Below are 15,684 nucleotides of genomic sequence, written 5' to 3'. Positions count from 1 at the left end.
ATAGTGTAATACACACGTCCCAAGGGTGGATGACCTTTCACGAGTTCATGCACTACTGTTTGTCACGGATAAACCACACGTGCCATTCATAGGCCCTCTCTGAGTTGGTCCTCTCACACCAAGGACATTCCATTATTCAGGAAGGATTAGATAAACTTTTTTTTAGCACCATTTACCAGTTTACATCATCATTAATGGGCAGCACAGTGGCTTAATGGTTAGCACATCTGCCTTGCAGTAAATGGGTCATGGGTTCGACTCTTGACCATGGCACCTCCTGCATGGAATTTGCATGTTCTCCCTGTGCTTGCATGGGTTTCCTCCGAGTACTCCAGTTTCCTCCCACACTCCAAAGACATGCTGGTTGGTGTATTGATTCCTTTCCAAATTGGCCCTAGTGTATGAATGTGAGTTAGGGACCTTAGATTGTACACCCCTTGAGGGTTAGGGACAGATGTGAATGTACAATATATGTGTAAAGCACTGCGTACATTGACAGCACTGTAAAAGTACCTAAAATAAATAAATGATTGCACTTTTTGGATTTCCCATGCGTTGATGATTGATAACATGCATTTATAGCGCTGCACTATTACTGTAACATATTTCTATTTTGGGACTGTTGCCAATACCCTGAGTGCTAGCTGCTACCTTCATATCTATACCTAGATTTATATTGTTCTTGTGTAATACCATTTTAGTAGTCTATATAATTTGACCAGCGCTCGCTGTTTCATTATTTGTAAACAATATAACTATTCTACATTGCAGCTCAAACTCTGTCTCCAGTGGCTGAGTGGTTAGAACTCAGAACTTACAGCATGTGGGTGATGGGTTCTACTCCCAGTCATGGCTGCATCTCAACACCTCCAAAGACATGCTGTTAGGTTAATTGGGCCTAGTATATGTAAAAAAACAAAAAATCGGTCGTTCAGTTGGCTGATGTTACCAACAGCAAAAAAATCATCTGATTTTCGTCCCGTCTACGGCCGGCATTTTTACTTCTGTCCCTTGCAGAGAGCTCTGCTATTATATTTCACATGAAAAGTATAGCAGTTGCAAAAATGTATCAATTGTGGATAAAGATGTTTTTATTCGGATACAAATAGATACATTGTTGCAACCGCAAGACTTTTCATGTAAAATATAATAGCGGACTGGAATTCTTCTTCTTCTTCCCAACTTTACCAATAGAAAAAAAAAAATGTGCCAAAACCCCGATTAAACGGCCGACCAATTAACCCACTAACGGAGCAAACATTGGCCGATTTTTTTTTTCGGACGATTTTCGACCCATCTATGGCCTGCATTAGATTGTAAGCTCCTTGACATTTGTGAATGCCCAAAATATGGAGATCAATTTCCAGGGTTCTGTCAGTGCCAGGAATATAGATCAATTAATTAAGATTTTGGCTACTGACTAGAAAGTGGAAAGGGAGTGAATCTTACCTGCGTCCTGTTCTTCTGACAAGTTTGAAACTTTCAATTTTCCTTCTGTTTAGATTTCATTACAACTTTGTTTATCTTCTCTAAGACTACGTTCACACTATCTTTCTCAGCAGGCGTCAGACAGGCATTTGGGAAGTGTTTTTTATGCGGCAAAACTGGCACCTCATGTCGAGTCCAGAGGAGTTGAAGCCTCCCATTCAAGTCTATGGTGCCGCTCCTCAAACGCCTGGTAGATGTTTGCGGTGCAGTTGCGACGTGGTTGCAAGGTATTTTTGGAGCGTTAATACCATTTAACTTCATTACAGGCATTTGTGGTGCAGTTTTAATGCTTGGCAAATGCTTATCACATGCCTCAAAACCGTGCATAGATCCAATATGCACTGGAACACACCAAAAACACATCCAAAATGCACTGGAACACATCAAAAACGCATCCAAAATGCTCTGGAACACGCTAAACATGCATCAAAAAATTGCATGCAAAAATGCATCAAACACATCTAGACTGTTTCTATAGTGTGAACTAGCCCTTAGGACTTGTTCACACCATTTGTGGTGCAGAAACGCATGCAAGAGCACGCATTGTCCAGCACAGCAAAGAAATGCAATGCCCTCTGCAGATGTGCGCAGGTACCATGATGAAAACTTAATTGCACCTCCACACGTCTAGTAAACACAGATGCATTCACAGCCACCAAAACGCATGGCACCACACTACTGTGCGGTTAGGTGCAACACACTTTTACAATAACATGCCTGCAGTATTTTTGCATGTTCCCACATGTTAGGCAGCCCATTGAAATTAATGAGCTGAGGAAAATAAAGTAAAAAATGCCCCATTCACACAGGTCCTCTGTCCTGTACAGCATGAATGAGGGGGTTGTTCATGTGGCTGGAGCCACCTGTTACACTATGGGCACACAGCAGCTGTATGAACACAGGTTGTCATCTGACAAGTGTGAAGGCGTGGTGAAGTGGCCCTGAATGCTCACTGTCTGTGTTCAGGGCTGTACACCTGCACCCATATGCCTGTCAAATTATGACCTGCAGCATTTCCATTGTGTAACATAGGTTGCCTGCAAACGGCGACAGCCACAAAAGCCAACCACTGATTCCCACTCTACAGGCCACAGCACCCATGTGAATGAGCCCCAAGACCTCAATTACACACACAGCTTTATTTATGAACTCAGTACAGTTATATCATTTAGATTTCACAGGAATATGGTTGGGATTATGTCCATTAATAATGTTTTTAGTGTATTTTTACTATAAATATAATTTGGATATTTTCTCTGGCGGTGGGGGGCTGTCAGGTATGCTGTACGGGGCCCCATGATATCTAACAGTGGCCCTGGGTGTATGCTTGTGTCTGTGCCACCTGTATAGTTAGGAAGAACCTTGAACCTCCGCTATGTACCTCAATGGATCTAGGAATTGGACATGTTTTCAACTGAAAATACAACAATTAGTAATATTTCCCCAGCAAATGAGGATCAGCTCCTCGGTGGAGAACAGCGATCTCGCCATGTCCAGATGTGGTCTGGAATTCCACAAAAGAACAATTCACAAAACTAAAAAATAGACTTGTAAATTACTTTCTAACTCTCCCAACTACACTCCCATCCACTCACACTCCCCACTTCCGGGTGTGTGCAAACGTCCTGCCGCCAATGTCATGACGTATTTCCGGAATGACAGCTGCTCTAGCGCCTCATCTGCGTTTATTTGTGCACCATAGCAATTTTACATGCGGCTCCATTGTGTATATGACATTCACAAATATATGTTTGCTGTTCTAGTGTGGATTTGGCATTGGTGAATGTATGCTTGCAGCTCTACTGTGTATATGACATTGGTGAATGTATGCTTGCATCTATACTGTGTATATGACATTGGTGAATGTATGCTTGCATCTATACTGTGTATATGACATTGGTGAATGTATGCTTGGAGCTCTACTGTGTATATGATATTGGTGAATGTATGCTTGCAGCTATACTGTGTATATGACATCGGTGAATGTATGCTTGCAGCTATACTGTGTATATGACATTGGTGAATGTATGCTTGCAGCTATACTGTGTATATGACATTGACGAATATATATTTGACGGTAAAGGCCCAAAGTCAATATAAATTGGGGACCCAATTTATTACTGTTAAGAGGATTGTAGAAAAAGAATAGCTAGCTGCACATTGAACACGACCTATTCATTGGTACATAGCATGGTCTTGTGGTGCAATAGGGGGCTTTTGGTTTGTTAGTTTGGACATACTTGCACATGTGCACTTGTCAGGGCAGGAACGATGGAATGGGCAGGCAGGCCTATGGTACGGTCACGCTGCGACTGACGACAGCCACTACCCACAGACCAGAGTCCCTCAGGGCGTGGAGTCTAAGCCCCAGGCTACCCTTCACCAGGGCCCCTGATGGTGGGGATGGACTTGACGCAGCCTGAGACCAGGTCGCGGCCCCCGAGTGGCCCCAGCTGCGATAACGACTGCCGCCAATGGCGTACAGCTGGTGGGAGCTAGATGGGATCACGAGTAGAGTAGTCAGACAAGCCGGGTCAATAACAATGGAGCAGACAGTACTAGACGGTAGGCAAAGAAGACTCAGGTCACGGGCCGGGTTCAACAACGGGAGGTCAGATAAAGGGTTAACGCAGAGAGTAGTCTTGTCCAAGCCAAGTCGGTTACCAGGAGAGCAATGGGAACAACACAAGAGCTTGCAACAGGGCAACATACAGGACACAAGTGCAGAGCACACTTGCAGACAGCAGGTTTAAATGTGCTCAACCACACCCTTCTGAGGAGGAGCCGCAGAAGCCTGAAGGCATAAAGGTTCCCACCATGCTTTGCAGAAAACCAAGATGGAGGCCAGCTCATGGAGATGCACAAGCTCTGAAGAAAGGTAGGACCTTGACAGTACCTCCTCCTCAAGGGCCCTTCCCCCTCCATGGCTCCACAAAAGGTTTCTGAGGAAATCGGGCGTGAAAAGCGCGGAGGAGGGCAGGAGCATGAACATCCGCGGAAGGAACCCAGGAACATTCCTCGGGACCATAACCACGCCAATGGACCAAAAACTGTACCTGACCGCGGACCAACCGAGAATCCAAGATGCGGCTCACCTCATACTCCTCATGACCGTCGACCCTGATAGGACGAGGACGAGGCAGAGAGGCAGTAAAGCGATTACAGATCAGAGGTTTCAACAGGGATACGTGGAAGACATTGGAGATGTGCATCCCAGGAGGAAGTGCAAGGGCATAGGCAACCGGGTTCACCCTGCGAAGAATGCGGAAAGGACCAACAAAACGGGGGGCCAGCTTTGGTGTGGGCACCCGAAGCTTGAGGTTGCGAGTGGACAACCACACCCGATCTCCGACCTGGTATGAGGGAGCGGGCAACCGTCTACGATCAGCCTGGAGCTTCTGGCGCTGTGCTGAGTCCTTCAAGGACCTCTGAATCTGCCCCCATGAGGAGCGCAGAGCAGCCAGGTGGTTATCCACAGCCGGAATGTCCTGTGGAGAGAACAACTCAGGCAATACAGCGGGTTGGAACCCATAGTTGGCCATGAAGGGGGACATCCCAGAGGAGGAGTTGACAGCCGAGTTCCTCGCAAACTCTGCCCATGGCAGGAGATCGGCCCAGTTGTCCTGATGATCCGATATATAGCAACGAAGGAATTGTTCCAGGGCCTGGTTGGAACGCTCCGCAGCCCCATTGGACTGAGGGTGGTAGGCCGAAGAGAAGGAAAGCTCGATACCCAACTGGGAGCAGAAGGCGCGCCAGAACCTGGACACAAACTGGCTCCCACGGTCCGAGACAATCACCTTGGGCAACCCGTGCAAGCGAAAGATCTCCTTGGCGAAAACCGTAGCCAGTTCCTGTGCAGTCGGCAATTTCTTGAATGGAACGCAATGGCACATCTTAGAAAAACGATCGATCACCATAAGAATGACCGTATGACCTTGAGACGCAGGAAGATCCACAATAAAATCCATTCCCAGGTGTGACCAGGGACGCTCCCCATTGGGAATGGGTTGCAGAAGGCCCAATGGAAGGTGCCGAGGAGATTTATTCTGGGCACAGACCGAACAAGCTGCTACATATGAGGCGATGTCAGAACGGAGAGATGGCCACCAGAATAACCGAGAAACGACCCAGGACAATTGGTTCCTACCAGGATGACCGGCAGTCTTGGCATTATGGTAGGTACGTAGCAAGCGGGTACGCAATCCCTCAGGTACAAAACATCTTCCAGCAGGTCTCTCAGGGGGAGCGTTAGTTTGAGCCGCCAAAATCTGCTCCCCAAGGGGAGAAGTCAGGTTGGTACGAATGGCAGCCAGGATCTGGTTTGGAGGAATGACCGAGGTCGGCTCAGTGTCCTCCCTGGACAGCTCAGAGTATTGCCGCGACAAGGCATCAGCCCTGACATTCTTGGAACCAGGCAAGTAAGAGACCACATAGTTAAAACGTGACAAAAACAGAGCCCACCTGGCCTGACGGGGTGTCAACCTCTTAGCCTCCGAGAGATATGTGAGGTTCTTGTGGTCAGTGAGAACTAGGACCGGGACCACAGAACCCTCAAGCAGGTGCCTCCATTCCTTGAGAGCCAGAATAATGGCCAACAACTCCCTGTCTCCAATCTGGTAGTTGCACTCTGCAGAGGAAAGCTTCTTGGAGTAGAACCCACAAGGAAGTAGGGGTCCCTCGGGTGACCGACGCTGGGACAAGAGGGCGCCTACTCCTGTCTCAGATGCATCAACCTCGAGAACAAAAGGCAACCCAGGATTGGGATGAGACAGAATTGGGGCCGAAGTGAAGGCGGCTTTCAGAGCCTTGAAAGCTGAGATGGCCTCGGGTGACCACTCGTGAGGGTTACTGCCCTTCTTGGTCAGATCTGAGAGAGGCTTTGCCAATGTGGAAAAGTTCCTGATAAACTTCCGATAATAGTTGGCAAATCCCAAAAAGCGCTGAATGGACCGAAGACCACTGGGACGAGGCCACTGCAGAACCGCTGAAACCTTCTCAGGGTCCATAGAAAAACCCATCGGGGAAATGATGTAGCCTAAAAAGGCAACCTGGGATTGGTGAAATTCACACTTCTCGAGCTTACAGAAAAGCTCGTTTTCACGTAACCGTTGCAGCACCCGCTTAACATCCTGGATATGAGTCTCCATAGACGCAGAGTAAACCAGGATGTCGTCCAAGTAAACCACCACGCACTGCTGCAACAAGTCACGTAAGACATCGTTAATAAACTCCTGAAAGACCGCGGGTGCGTTACACAACCCAAAGGGCATAACCAGGTATTCATAGTGGCCGGTTCTGGTGTTGAACGCGGTCTTCCACTCATCGCCCTCCTTGATCCGTACAAGGTTGTAGGCAGCCCTAAGGTCGAGCTTAGTAAAGACCGTTGCTCCCTTGAGGCGGTCAAACAACTCGGTGATCAACGGAATAGGATAAGCATTTTTAATCGTGATCCGATTGAGACCCCTAAAATCAATGCAGGGTCTCAGCTCACCTCCCTTCTTTTTCACAAAAAAAAACCCAGCTCCTGCTGGAGACGTAGACTTGCGAATGTGCCCCCGGGAAAGCGCATCCGCAACGTATTCCTCCATGGCCTGATTCTCTGCCACCGAAAGAGGATACACCCTGCCACACGGAGGAGTAGCACCAGTTTGTAAGGTTATGGCACAATCGTATGGACAATGAGGAGGCAGGGCACCGGCGCGCACCTTGTCAAACACGTCCAGGTACTCCCCATATTCAGTGGGCAGCACAGAGTCCGAGGAGGTGCACAGCACCTTAACCGGACCACGGATGCAACCAGCCCCACACCGTGGTGACCATGAGAGAATCTCGGCCGATCGCCAATCAAAGGTCGGATTGTGCCTCTGAAGCCAGGGATAGCCCAAAACCACGGAGTAGTGCGGGGAAGAAATTACCTGGAAACAGGCCAATTCCCTGTGGACAGCCCCAATAGCTACCTCCACCGGCAGGGTCTCGTGGGTAACCTGCGATGGCTGCAAGGGCCTGCCATCTATCGCCTCGAGAACCAATGGAGTCTCTCGAGCCTGCAGAGGAATGGAGTACTGGGCCACAAACGAACTGTCCATAAACAAACCGCCAGCCCCAGAGTCTACCAGCGCCTGGGCCATCACCGAGCCTCCTGCCCAAGAGAGGACAACGATGATAAGCGGTTTATCTTTACGGGAAACCGGGGACGAGGAAACTCCACCCAAGATCTGCCCCCGACAGGATCTCAGGTGCGGGCATTTCCCGGACGGACCGGACAGGACTGCCGAAAATGCCCCCCGAGTCCACAGTACAGGCAGCGACCCTCCCGACGCCGAGAGGCCCGCTCCCCCTCGGAAAGGCGAGCAAACCCCAGCTGCATGGGCTCACTACCAGACAAACCATCCCCAGGAGGCGTGGGAGGAGAGGGAGGCACGGGTGGGACAGAAAACGTAGGCGCCAAATGGTTAGGAGGCCTCCGCAGCCGCTCCTTAAATGAAGGCCTCTCTCTGAGCCTGGTGTCAATCAAGATTAGGAAGGAGATGAGTGCCTCTAACTCCACAGGCAGTTCTTTGGCTGCGATCTCGTCCTTCAACGCATCAGAGAGACCATGAGAGAAAGCAGCCACTAGAGCCTCATTGTTCCAACCCACCTCTGCCGCCAAAGTACGAAATTCGATGGCGTACTCGGCAACGGTTCGTGAACCCTGATGCATGGACATGAGCAATTTGGCAGCAGAAGCGGAGCGAGCGGGTACGTCGAATACCGTACGGAAGGAGGCAACGAAACGGGTAAACACGTGAATCACCGGGTCATTCCTCTCCCATAAGGGATTAGCCCAGGCCAAGGCCCTATCAGAGAGCAGCGAGATTAGGAAGCCCACTTTTGCCCTCTCAGTAGGGAAAGCGTGAGGTATTAATTCAAAGTAAATCCCCACTTGGTTAAGAAAACCACGACACTGACTCGGTTCCCCCCCAAAGTGCTGAGGAAGAGGGGCAGAACCAGTCATACCTCTGGGTACCGCGGGTTCCGCAACAGATGCAGAGGTAGGTGCAACAACCGGAGCAACAGTGGGAGAGTCCACCGGAGTAACAACTGACCTAATAGCCCCAGGGGTAAGGTGCGCTGTGCGTGCAAGCAGAGCCTGCAACGCCTGAGCGAACTGATCCAACAAGCGATCCTGTTGGTCGAGTCTGGCGAGTAACATAGGGATCGAAGGCGTACCTGCACCGTCAGGATTCATGGCACTTGTGTAATGTCAGGGCAGGAACGATGGAATGGGCAGGCAGGCCTATGGTACGGTCACGCTGCGACTGACGACAGCCACTACCCACAGACCAGAGTCCCTCAGGGCGCGGAGTCTAAGCCCCAGGCTACCCTTCACCAGGGCCCCTGATGGTGGGGATGGACTTGACGCAGCCTGAGACCAGGTCGCGGCCCCCGAGTGGCCCCAGCTGCGATAACGACTGCCGCCAATGGCGTACAGCTGGTGGGAGCTAGATGGGATCACGAGTAGAGTAGTCAGACAAGCCGGGTCAATAACAATGGAGCAGACAGTACTAGACGGTAGGCAAAGAAGACTCAGGTCACGGGCCGGGTTCAACAACGGGAGGTCAGATAAAGGGTTAACGCAGAGAGTAGTCTTGTCCAAGCCGAGTCGGTTACCAGGAGAGCAATGGGAACAACACAAGAGCTTGCAACAGGGCAACATACAGGACACAAGTGCAGAGCACACTTGCAGACAGCAGGTTTAAATGTGCTCAACCACACCCTTCTGAGGAGGAGCCGCAGAAGCCTGAAGGCATAAAGGTTCCCACCATGCTTTGCAGAAAACCAAGATGGAGGCCAGCTCATGGAGATGCACAAGCTCTGAAGAAAGGTAGGACCTTGACAGCGCTCTAACAAGGAATTTTTGGACATATTATATCGCTAGCAAAAATAAGTGCTAGGGGTGCGAGTACATTTATTTATTTCAGATACTTATATAGCGCTGTCAATTTGCGCAGCACTTTACATACATATGTGGTAAACTCACATCAGTCCCTAACCCTCAAGGGGCGTACTATCTAAGGGCCCTAAGTTACATTCATACATATACTAGGGCCAATTTTGACAGGATCCAATTAACCTACCAGCATATCTTTAGAGTGTGGGAGGAAACCCACACAGGCACAACATGCAAACTCCAGGCAGGAGGTGCCATGGTTGGGATTCGAACCAACGACCCTAGTACTGCCAGGTGGAAGTGCTAACCATTTAGCCACTGTGCTACATTCAACTAGAACATGAAATAATCCCCCCAAAAAATACATAGTCCAAATGTTTATTGATCAAACACATATTCCACATTTATTTGGACAGCAACAACAAGTAGTTACATTCAATGTCTTGGTGAAAAAAAAAAAGCAGGATTGATGTTGCTAAAATAGAACAGTCCTGCTCATAAGAGCTTACAATCTAAAAGACTATACTTCTAATGAACTGTGCTTTCACAGGTTACAGCAGGAAACAAACGGTTCATATGAATCACTTGGGATTATCCACAAAACAAGCTGCAGATCAAAATATCAATATAAAAATACATACGTGCCAAAATAACACCTCCCACCTCCCCAAATCCCCCACACATACATTTCTCATCAGGTTTGTCTGAAAACTGCATTTCATTCTAAATAAAGCAAACTTGGAAGAGCAGAGCAATGGACATGTGTTAGGATTACAATGCAAAGATAATAAACACAATCATTATACAATAACACACAAACACACCTTAGAAGGAAGAACATGCAAAACATTTACAGCCCACATCAAAACACAGCGTGAGTGTGACCTGGGGCAATTCACCACAATATCTCTTCCCCCCCCAAACACAGCGTGAGTGTGGCCTGGGGCAATTCACCACAATATCTCTTCCTCCCCCCCAAACCACCACAGACAAGGACTTGCAGTAATAATGTGCCTGTACAAGGAAAAAACAGCCACTACTGCATCTCTATATATAAGGTAGGCCACACCCACCACTGTCATTCATTGGGTCAGAGAAAGTGTTTGCACCTGATGAATCCTCTTCCCACCTGCGTTAACCCTTGGTATACAGGCCCCACAAATCAGAGTCAGAAAGAAAGCCACAGTGAAGTGTACCTGTGCAGCATACAACAGAACATTGAACAGGGATGTGAAGGGAACCCTATTGGCAATATTTCTTGGCCCTATGGGCACAATTCCCTCCAGATTATCGCATGAGTTAAGGCAGTCACATGACCACATCTCGCATGCAGTACTGAAAATGTCAATTCACTTTTGCTAGTATGCAGCATTTCCCACAAATCGGAAAAACACTCAGGAAATCAAACATAAAAAGGCCTTACACCGCGGTCACATCAAAGCCGATTTAGAAATTGTGCGACGTACAGTGAAGATGCTGATTTCCTTACGATTTGCAGGACATCTGACACAGATATCTATGCAAATCGTCATAAAAGTAGTACATGTACTACTATAGAAATCAGTGTCGGAAACGCACCCATGTGACCGCTCTAATAGCAGACAATAGGGTGCGACTTGGCATACGATTTGCAAGTTGCATGCCATGCAAATCGCATGCCAAGTCACATCCAGGGTGCACGATTTCAGGTGCGATTTGGGAATTGAAATTGTACCTGATATCCAATCTAATGAATGTGGATGTGAGTGTCTTAACGTAAGCGATTTGCTGCAGCACAATTTCAGAAGTAGTTCTCGTCTAACTTTTTCAGCATTTTGTAGCGATTTCACATATAGACTACAATAGAAATCGCAATGCAAAACACAATTGAAAACGCAATAACTTATTGGTAAATCTACAGAAAACACGGTGAAATTGCCAACAAAAATCACAATTTTAAATCACATCTAGTGTGAACCAAGCAGGCAATTCAACAAAGGAAATAAATCTTTGAAGGCATGCGGTATCTGCATGCTCAGATAAGGGTCTGATATGGATTTGGGGGGGACTCCATGCCATTATTTTATTTTATTTTTTTAATCCATTTCTTTCGCTCACTCTTCTCATGTTTGACAAACTTTCCCAAAAGGATGTGGAGTGCAAACCAGCATTATCCAATCAATCATTAGTCCAGGCCCTTATCTCATCCCATCGTTTGACATTCACATAAGGTGCAGCATTGAAGGTGATTGAACAGACAAGGCCTCATTCTAATTCACATTCTAGGGATCATTTAAACAGAAAGCAAAGATGCTGCCACCAGCACCTGTATGTTAGGGTAGTCACACAGAGATCATGCAAATTCATTGCTGTGGTTGGGATTCAAACCAACAACCCTAGCGTTGTGAGACAGTAGTGCTAACCACTAATCCACGGAGCTGTTGAACACTAATCCAGCCTGTATTTCTGTGGTGTGAATCAATCCTAGATCCCTGGGCAAGGTCAGTGTAACTACCAGATATCTCCAATGTGACACAAATGTTGTGCTATGTTGCCAATTCTGATGTATGTTGGTTCTATGTATCCCAATACAAAGGATTACAATACTAATACAGGCGTACCTCGGTTTACCAACGCCTCGGTTAACGTAATTTTTGGTTTACGAATGAAAATCCATTGAAAATAATGCCTCGGTTTACACAATTGTTAATTATTTTTTTCGCAATACAAAGTGTATGTCGGCGCTGATTTTCAAATGCAAATGCCGCCTTTTTTTTTTCTTCACTATAGTTCACAAGCTTAGAAGTCACTTTCCCCGAAGTTACAGAAAACTTTGTATCTTTTAATAAACTCAAAGTAAACATTGTTTCCTTTAGGGATATAAATTCCAAGAAAACTTTCTCTTTTAGCCTGGGGAAGTGACAGGTGAATTTCTGAGCTATAGTGAAGAAAAAAAAAGGGAGAACTACATTTAAAAACCAGCACCATAATAAATAAAAAACGGCATGGGGTCCCCCTCCCATCCACACCAAGCACTTCGGGTCTGGTATGGATATTAATGGGTAACTCCACGCCAAAATTAAATAAAAAACAGCTTGGGGATCCCCCAATATCCATACCAGACCCTTAACCGAGCATGCAGCCCAGTAGGTCAGTAAAGGGGGGGACGAGCGAGCGCCCCCCCCCTCCTGAACCATACCAGGCCACATGCCCTCAACATGGGGGCTCCCCCCCAAAGCACCTTGTCCCCATGTTAATGGGGACAAGGGCCTCTTCCGTTAGTGGGTTAATTGGTCGGCCATTTTTCGGGATTTTGGCATATTTTGTTTATCAGTAAAGTTGGAAATTTTGTTTTCCAAATTCACTGATAAAAAAAATGTGCCAAAATCCCAAAAAACAGCCAACCAATTAACCCACTAACGGCCTGAAAATCGTTCGGTTTTTTTTTCGGCAGAAAAATCGGCCGAATTTAGATCCATCTATGGCCTGCTTTAGATGGGTCTAAAATCGGCCGAAAGAAAAATCGGCTGATTTTCGGGCCGTTAGTGGGTTAATTGGTCAGCCATTTTTTGGGATTTTGCAACTTTTTTTAATCAGTAAATATGGATAAAAATCGGACGATTTTTGCAGATCGGCCGATTTTAGCGGCAATGATCAGCAAATTGGGTGATCTTTTTACAGATAAAAAATCTGCGCATGAGCCATGACCTGCAAGAAAAAGAAGAAAAAGAAGAAGAAGAAAATGAAAAAGCAGAATAAAAAAAAAATAAGAAAAAGAAAAATGCAGGCCATAGATGGGGTGAAAACTGACCGTTTAAAAAAAAATAAAAATCGGTTGTTCAATGGGCCGACGTTACCACCAACGGTAAAAAAAATTGTCCGATTTTTGCCCCGTCTACGGCCGGCAAATATAATAGCGAAGTAATTACTTCTGTCCCTGCAGAGAGCTGCGCTATTATATTTGACATTAAAAAGTCTTGCGGTTGCAACATTGTATCTATATGTATCCGAATAAAACCATCTATATCCGGAATGGATACAAATGGATACAATGTTGCAGTCTCTATACTTTATAATGTCAAATATAATAGCGGAGCTCTCTGCAGGGACAGAAGGAATGTTTCAGCTGTCATCGGGGTTTCCCACTGACAGCTGAATTTTAAATTATTTCTGTGAATTAAATAAATAATTAAAAAAACAGCGTGGGGTCCCCCCTCCCATCCATACCAAGCCCTTCGGGGGTCCCCCCTCCCATTCCTATCAAGCCCTTCAGGTCTGGTATGGATGTTAAGGAGTAACTCCACGTCGAAAATTTAAAAAAAAAACAGCGTGGAGTACCCCCCAATATCCATGCCAGACCCTTATCCGAGCATGCAGCCCGGCAGGTCAGGAAAGGGGGGACGAGCAAGCGCCCCCCCCTCCTGAACCATACCAGGCCACATGCCCTCAACATGGGGGTGGTGCTTTGGGGCAGAGGGGGCTCCCCCCCAAAGCACCTTGTCCCCATGTCGATGAGGACAAGGGCCTCTTCCCCACAACCCTGGTCGGTGGTTGTGGGGGTCTGCGGGCGGGGGGCTTATCAGAATCTGGAAGCCCCCTTTAACAAGGGGGCCCCCAGATTCCAGCCCCCCCTACGTGAATGAGTCTGCGGTATATCATCCCACGACTCATTCACAAAAAAACTAAGTGTGGTGTAAAAAAAACACAGTACAGGGTCTTTGACAAGTCCTTTATTAAAACAATGTCCCCCGAAGTAGATCCAACGTCAATCACGGCAGCGGGGACCCGAAAAAACAGAAAAAAAAAAAAATCTGGTCCCGTCGGAGGCGTTTAGCCTTCTGAAAAAAAAGGCTAGCTGACAGTTCTTAAATAGGTTTTGGGCGGGGCCAGCCGTGGACATCATCCGAGAAACCCCGCCCAATGTAACATCATTGATGTTACATGGGGCGGGGTTTCTCGGATGATTCTCTGCTTTTATGTATACCTTTGTTTTTATCTTATGTTCTGTGTCTTTAAGACTTTTCTATCTGTAGTAAAATATATTTTTTAAACAGTTGGTTGCATAAAAGTTAGTTTTATTGTTTCTTACTTTTTTTAGTTATTTTGGCTCTTCCCTGATATCTCTGTAAGGTAGATACAATGCTGGAATGGGTATTAGGGGACATTTCTGGGGGCTGCAGTTCCTCTGAACTCCACAAGATGGTGATCTCATTTCTACTACCCAGACAGGACTTCTCTATGGAATACAGACAGGAAGTGATGTCAGGAACAGACAGGAAGTGATGTCAGGAACATACAGGAAGTCATTTGGACTAAAGGCAGGCTGTGCCATGTAGTGTGAATGAGATCGGAGATGTTGGTGGACGTGGCAACAGAGGAGGTAATAAGATGTTATGTTCTATTTATACCCAGTAACCCCCCGTCATGTCCGTCCTCTTCCTCCATAGTCACGTCCGTCCTCTTTCTCCATAGTCACATCCGTCCTCTTCCTCCATAGTCACGTCTGTCCTCTTCCTCCATAGTCACGTCTGTCCTCTTCCTCCATAGTCACGTCTGTCCTCTTCCTCCATAGTCATGTCCGTCCTCTTCCTCCACAGTCACTGTGACGTCTTATCTTCAGCAGATAATGATACACACATGTTGATGATACACATCAATATTTAGAAGGACACAAGGATCTCTACAAGGACGTCATGATGGACAATCAGCCGCCCCTCACATCACCGGGTAAGAGGAGACTTTATTGTAAAGGAGAGAGCAGTACGGAGGATCCACCTAGATCCCCCATCATCTGATAAACACATAGAAACAATGGATTCAGTCAGTGTGTGTGTTTCCTACAGATGGATCCAGTCATGGGAACCCACCAGAGAGATGTCCCCGTCCTCTGTATTCCCGGGATTCCACACAGGAAGGTCACACCATCCCTCACCATCATCAGGTAGATGATGACAATTATTGGTAGTTGTGATTTATACACAGCATGTTTGTTACAATGAATGTTTTATTATATCTTTCAGAGTGGAATCCTCGGGGATGATAATATTGATGTTAAAGAAGAGTATAAAGAGGAGGATGAGGAGTATGGAGTGATGGAGGAGTTTTCAGAAGGACACAAGGAGATGATGGAGCCACCTAATACCAGGAACCCACCAGAGAGATGTCCCCGTCCTCTGTATTCCCGGGATTCCACACAGGAAGGTCACACCATCCCTCACTATTACAAGGTTGGTGGGATGGGGAATCTAGAACATGGACTTGTAGAGACTATGGGCTCCAATCAC

General features: G+C 47.0%; 1 long non-coding RNA gene across 1 annotated transcript in view; it reads left to right on the top strand.

Annotated features, from left to right (window-relative positions):
* LOC149443011 (uncharacterized) overlaps nt 1-15,127 on the top strand; it is a 473,108-nt gene extending 457,981 nt beyond the window's left edge. Inside the window, exons 2-3 of the long non-coding RNA XR_016306708.1 lie at nt 14,626-14,780; nt 15,021-15,127. This is a non-coding gene — a long non-coding RNA (uncharacterized LOC149443011). The remainder of the gene's footprint in view (nt 1-14,625; nt 14,781-15,020) is intronic.
* Nucleotides 15,128-15,684: the final 557 nt, after the last annotated feature.

This window comes from Staurois parvus, unplaced genomic scaffold, assembly GCF_062004578.1.
Source record: "Staurois parvus isolate SC_StPar_1 unplaced genomic scaffold, SC_StPar_1.0 ptg000879l, whole genome shotgun sequence".
Classification (NCBI taxonomy): Eukaryota; Metazoa; Chordata; class Amphibia; order Anura; family Ranidae; genus Staurois; species Staurois parvus.
This window is presented reverse-complemented; position numbering and strand designations above follow the sequence as displayed.